The sequence below is a fragment of the Schistocerca nitens genome, chromosome 9, assembly GCF_023898315.1.
Source record: "Schistocerca nitens isolate TAMUIC-IGC-003100 chromosome 9, iqSchNite1.1, whole genome shotgun sequence".
In the NCBI taxonomy this organism is placed as follows: Eukaryota; Metazoa; Arthropoda; class Insecta; order Orthoptera; family Acrididae; genus Schistocerca; species Schistocerca nitens.
In genome coordinates this window covers 162,492,333-162,499,077 of record NC_064622.1, presented here as the reverse complement: position 1 = coordinate 162,499,077, position 6,745 = coordinate 162,492,333, and the positions used below count along the sequence as shown (strand labels likewise).

Genomic DNA, 6,745 nt, shown 5'->3' with positions numbered 1-6,745 from the left:
ACTTTGGTTTCTTCCCTTCCATTCTAATTGAGGGGATTAATCCATTAAGTGACTCAGTTTTACTTGTGTGGACCTGCGTTTTAACTAACTCCTGTATAGTGATTTGCTGTGCTCACAGTGACTTAGAAGTATTTTTCTGTATTTGACTGTGTGGAAACATGAATTAACCATTGATGTTCCACTTCGGTCACAACATAACCAATAATAACTACCTACAACCTGCAGAGAAATCGGACAGCACAACATGGTCAGAAAAACAAAACCGTGACTCTAAAAAGACTTAAATTTAACCAATTAAATGAATTTTGTAAACAAACCGCTCTTGGTAAACGCCATTAATATTGCCGATATGATACTTTCAATGTCATCTGCTTGCGATCACTTAGCAAACTTCGAAAGCAGAGGCCACTGTTGGAGGCTTCCCTTATTAGCTCGATGTCTCAAGGTAGGCGGGAAACAGTGTCGGGAACAATTAGTAATTCCACGAGTATTTAGAGATTTATACTAACATCTCCAAACCCACGGATAATGGCAGAGTGGGTTGCACCTTCTTACTTCCAAGTACAGATCGCAAGGAACTGATTTAGCTCCCAAGCGAAACTTCTAGTGTTTCTGCGAACCCATAGGTACACTCATAGTTTTAAACCACTTGCAGAACCTCACAGTAAGAAACATTTTTATTTTAACGGATCCGTCAAAATCAAAATACAGACGGCAGCCCCTCTGATGAAAACTAATCCACTGGTAATTGACATCATGAAAGCTACGAAGAAAAACCAAAATCCTGAAATGAAAGTAAAATTTATGTGTGCCAGAGAACAAGCTAACATTAAATATAATGAAATGTCGACAGAGAAAACCGACGCTCAAACCGGCACTTTTAAAAACATTTTATTACAGTCATTAGTGCGGATACTGCATTATTTAGAAGAACAAGGCGACAATTATTGACACGCATTAAATGGAAATGATATGGTCAAATGCAAACAAACATTTCCTCGAAGTCCTGGTTTCACACAATTAAGGAGAACAAAAATTTCATAAGTCCTAGGACTCGCATGAGATTTAATCTTGGATAATTCACGAACCATTTTCACCGAATGCACGTTCGAGAGAATCCTGACTGTGAATGTGATGGAGTAACAGTAGGAGATATCAATCACATTGCTTTTGAAAGTAAACTCTGTGCAAACCAGCGAATAGATTTCATACAACAGTTAATCACATTTTATCAACCATTTATGAACTAACAGAGCAACTCACCTTCATCAAAATTTTAAAACTAATTACGAAATTTTGTAACCTTATCTTTTAAAATCCCAAAAGACAGGCCAAAAGTCACGAATTTTAAAATAAAACAGTGTAGGAGCTATGCGCACGCCTTGATGAAAAACAAACTTATTTCTTCATTGCACATAATATTCCGGCCGAAATGGTAACACTGAGAATCGGTTTTAATGTCATGGAGAATAAAGATGTACAATAACTGTGTAAAGGGAGAGGCAGCTAAAACAGGCAATCGAAAATATATGCAGAACGATGTGATGAACCTTTTGCATTTCTTACTTTTATGTTTTCGTTTTCTTTAAAGGCAAAGAGAAAAGGTGAAGCGGTAGGCCAGCGTAGAGTCTATGCCTACCGTCATGTATTTTTGATTTACAAAAGTTAAAAAACGTAAGATGCTTTTCCTCTCCCTCAGTAGGAGGAAGGACTTGCTCTCTGCTAGTGAACGGAGGCAGCCATTTTGGGCGATGTGAATAAGTGAAGAGTATGTATTTTCTAAGTGCATCGAACAGAAGAATATAGTATTATCAACTGAAAGATTGTATGAGTTATTATTTCGAGCAGTACTGTAATAAGTAGAACTGAAGCCCACCTGAGTACTTCGGAAAATTCACGAAGATCCGATTGACGCAACACGGACACGGTCAAGATTTTGTAGGTGAATACGGCGATCAGACCTACAACAAGAGGAGGGCTATTTCGCTTATGATGCGGCTAGTATGAAAGGACTCTTTACCCTTTTACAGGCATAGCCCAGCTTATTGTGCTTGTCCGAGTGCCGAAAAAATAATCTCGTTAATTCAAATATATCTAAAAAGCTACACTCTTTATTTTTTATCGTTATATATAACGAGCAAATTAGTGGTGTGATTTTCTCTTTTTATGACATACCCAAGAAATTGTTTTACCTTCACAGCCGAGAAATACAAGAGATCAACTCTTTTTAATGGCAATATGTATTTTTTCTGTGGCATTGGAGAGAGCGTTCGAAGAGGACTTGAAAGTCACGACAGGTGTGGAACTTGACGAAATAGTGACAAGATAACATCGCCGCAGACCAATGTCCCACCGTCAAGCGAATAGATCCTACAGACGTCTGCCTAGTGTACCAATGTAAGTAAATACGCAGCACAGGTACGGTTTGCATGTTTATCTGAACCCCTGAACCTACCAGACTGTACCCTGCTGTCGTAGCGATCGCTCAGTTAGCTCGTGAATCTATTCAGACTTTCAGAATGTATCTCCTTCTTAGATCTTTAACAGTCTGGTTGTTCAGCAGCAGCAGGTCGCCAAGCATTTCTGTCTTCGGCCTTCCCGTTGAGAGCGGTATAGTTGATGCAACTGGTGTCCCCCATGATCCGGTTCATGTATTCTAGTCTTGATCTGCATCTTGTGTTTTTCCCCTTGTACTGTCCCTCCAATGACACTTTTAATGATAATGTCATGTCCCAGCAAATGGCCTCCTGTGTTGGGTAAGCTTCACGTGACATAGCTTCTCTTCCATCACTCTGTAGAGCACCTCTTCGTTTGATATCTTGTCTGCCCAGGGAATCTTGAGCACTCTGCGGTAACAGCATAATCTTTAAGGCTATTATTTTGTGTTATTCGGCTTCTCTGAGGGTCCGTATTCACTTTCGTGCAACAGCACACTCCCAACGAACGTCTTTACGAGATGCTTCCTGAGTTGTTTGTCGACGCTAATGGATAAGAAAATGTTTTTTTCTCTTGTTACAAACAGCTTTTGCCTGGTGAATTCAATTAGTAATATCCTTTCTTGTTCTTCCATCTGGTGTAATTTTACTCCTTAGGAAGGCAGAGAACTCCAAGGTCTTCAGTTGTTCATTGTTAAGTAAGCATTGGACAACGGAGGTCTGTCTACTTTCCACTAAGATTTGTATATTATTCTTATTCATTTTCATGTCATAAGTTGAGCTGAGAATGGTTTCCATCTGGTTCAGCATCGCTTCTAATTGTTCCACATCTTCACTTTACGCGGCGATATCACCAGCAAATATCAACAATTCTATTTTCTTACCACGAATTTTAATTTTCTTATAGTTGCTAATTTCTGCCTAACTTCATCTATTGCCCTCTCATTACATACATGGAATAAGATAGGAGAGAGTGAGTTTCTAATGTGTTTGAATTTCTAAGGGACTAAACTTCTGAGGTCATCGGTCCGTAGACTTACACACTACGTGCAGTAACTTAAACTAACTTATGCTAAGAATAATACACACACACCCATGCCCAAGGGAGGACTCGAACCTCCGACGGGAAGGGGAGACAGTGAGCAACCCTGCTGTACACCCTGCTTAATAGTAGCTTCTTATTGATTTTCTTCATCTTTTATTACAGCTGTACAGCTGTACAGTCTCTGCACTGCTCTTCTGTCCTTATACTTTATGACACTCTCTCCCGGTATCTCAAAAAGCTGTCGCCAGTCTACCCCGTCAAATGCTTTTTCTAAGTCGATAAAGACATTGTATGTGACTTAAGACTTCCTTAGGCTTTCCTAAAAAATTAACCGTTAACCGAGTATTGTATCTTGTGAGCTTACTCCTCTTCGAAAGCCAAATTGGTCGGCTGTGATCATACACCCATCCTGCCTTCGATTCCACTTAGGACGATAGAAGTCAAAATCCTGGAGCTGAGCGCCATCAACTGAGGGCCCTACATTGTCCACCTCTGTTTGCAGATGCTTTTGCAATGACACTGTAACAAATTTTTTAAAGTCTGTTGGTAGCTAGTTTCGTATATAACTTGTATGAGATGGGCCAGTTCTGCATGTAACTGTTCCCCAATAGCCTTGATGAGTTCTGTTGGTATATCAACAGCTCTAGTGGCTTTTCCAGTCGAAAAACTGGGTAAGTTTTCCGTCTATGCAGAATGTCGCAAAATTTTCAGAACAGCAGTGCAGTTACCTGCTGAAAGCTGTCCTGATCTTGCCAGGCCCTTACGATCTGTGTTGGCAAACGTTATTTAAAATATTAGGAAATGGAAGCGTGAAGAATAAAAACGCCCGTGAAAATGGGCAGCAGTTGATAAGAGAAGCATGCTCGCCAATTATCGTATCGCACAGAAATTAATTCCGCTCCCGCAATTTGAATAACTCTCGTGGAATAAACTACGCGATTATCCACTCCACGCTTGCTTTACTATGCTTCACAGTATGTAGTGTTTATAAATCTTTCAGGGTATAAGATCGTAGTCCACGAAACTCTTCTGTTCCTAATGTTTCGTCCAGAAATGCGTTGGACATTTTCAGAAGCATTGCTCTTCCGTTGAGTCTTGTTGACTGACGGGTCGGACGTCTGAGAGCGACATATAAACTGCAGAAAAAGGGGCGTGACCGGAGTTACACGTGATAAGCAAAGATGATCCTTGTTAAAGATAAAACTTAACTGTCCATAGTCGACTTGTCAAAGATAAAAAACTGTTTAGCAATTGTACAGAGCTATTGTCCATATTTCGCTATGTTTCATGGCTTTCCTATTAAAATTATTCCTACATTTATATATTTCAACAGCTTCACTACATAGCCGTGGATAATAGTTAGTCGTCGGAGATAAAATTTTTATTTTAAAAAACTTCAGTTTGTGACTTCCTGGCTGAAGAGCATGCTTTGCTACAGCCGATTTGTCTATTTTCCCTAGTCGACAAAGACTTTTGTGTTCCCTTAGCCGTGTATTCAGGCTTATCTTGGTTGTTCCAATATAAATTTTACCACACGTACACGGAGTTTTATATACGCCCCATGCTGATACAGCAGGCTGTTGATCCTTTCCAGATTGGAATGTTTGACCTATTTTCTTTGTTGGTCTTAAAGCCGGTTAATGCCACGTTTCTGTAAAAAGTAACAGATTAGAGCGAAAGATTCTGTAAAAAGTAACAGATCAGATCGGAAAGATTTAAAAAGAAACATGACAGCCCCACCGAAACTTGAATCACATTCCCTTACCCGACCGTGAAATCCACCCTGATATATACCAGTCCTACCAGATCTAGGAGTTCCCCACTACCGTCCCCTTGTCAGGGCTCCCTTCCCCTACAATCCTCTCCACCCCTTCCTAAGTCTTGGTTCGGAACCGCGTACCTCTTCGCTCTTCCCCCATCTCTTTTCCAATGTCCACTTACACAAACCCCCTCGTATTTGCACTACCTTTAAACGCTTCGTTCCCATAATGCCCGTATGCCTGACAGTCTTCATCCGCTCATCTCTTCACTCAGTGAAATATCTTTCATCAGACAACACATCGGACATTTTGTCAACGTCACTTACTTGTATCATGTGCTGTATAACAAGCAACTGTAGCCGTATGAAAGTGGCATAGGTCCTTGAATGATAAACTAAATTATTTAAAACTTGGTATCACTTCTACAAAAATTGTGGAAAAATGAAGACGTGCATCAACAGGCACTTTTCCCTTTAATGGAATATGTTGGATAACACGTGATACGCGTGTAAACATGTATATAGAGCAAAGTGAAGCGAATTTTTTCTTTCGGAATCATGAATTTAAAATTTTCGCCCGAACAGGGACTTGAACCCTGGACCCTTAGGTTAAAAGCCTAATGCTCTACCGACTGAGCTATCCGGGCTCTGTAGTTGGCGTCGCCAGAAACACGTTATCCAATGTAAACTTGTGACTCACCGCGGACGGTGTGACGTAACACGCGTTGTTCGGCCGCCTGTTGGACGTTATGAGGATGCGGGCTTTGACGAGGAAGTTAGCTAGCAGGCGGCTCCAGTACTCGGCGGAATGCAGAGCGGCAGCTACTACGTGCTATTGCGTAAGCGTAAGATCGGTTTCTGCACTACATATAAAGCACAGGTAGAAAGGAATAAGTGACGAGGCGACGTTATTCAAGTATCCGTATTTATTACGGAAGTGGAGAAGACCACCTGGTAGCGAAGAAGCGATGACGGTTTAGAGCTATATGCACTGATAATAAAAAAATATTTCTTTCGACGGAAGTCAGAGAAGGAGAGAAACGATTGCAGAAAAGGAAGACTTCATTTTATTTTTCTCTTGCCTACCTGATAACACAGGCTATATATTGCACTGAGAAACGTGTATATAAAACTCTTGATGTATTACTTCGTGTTTAAAACGAAACAGCACGTTTCAGCCCAACGATGTTTTAATGAGAAGAATGTGCATAAACGTGTAAAAATACAAGTTGAGGTAACTGAGAGGGCACCGATAAAACATCCAAAACGAGTAAATTTATCGAGGTGCTGTTTTATAGTGGAAAACAAAGCGAATTTTCTGACGTACGAAAGTAATTTTTAACACCTATAGCTGCCAAATTATCAGAACGATTTTTTAATGTACCTAACCATCTAGTTTTTCTGGGGCAGTGGGAAGAATACTCGAATATGACTTCTAAATAACATTTGTGTAACTTTATTAAATATTAAGAAGATAATTGCGCCGCAAACCACCGTTCAGTCCTC

General features: G+C 40.3%; 1 non-coding gene across 1 annotated transcript; it reads right to left on the bottom strand.

Annotated features, from left to right (window-relative positions):
- Positions 1-5,813: 5,813 nt before the first annotated feature.
- Positions 5,814-5,886, bottom strand: Trnak-uuu (transfer RNA lysine (anticodon UUU)). The gene has a single exon. It is a non-coding gene; the product is annotated as a tRNA-Lys (tRNA).
- Positions 5,887-6,745: the final 859 nt, after the last annotated feature.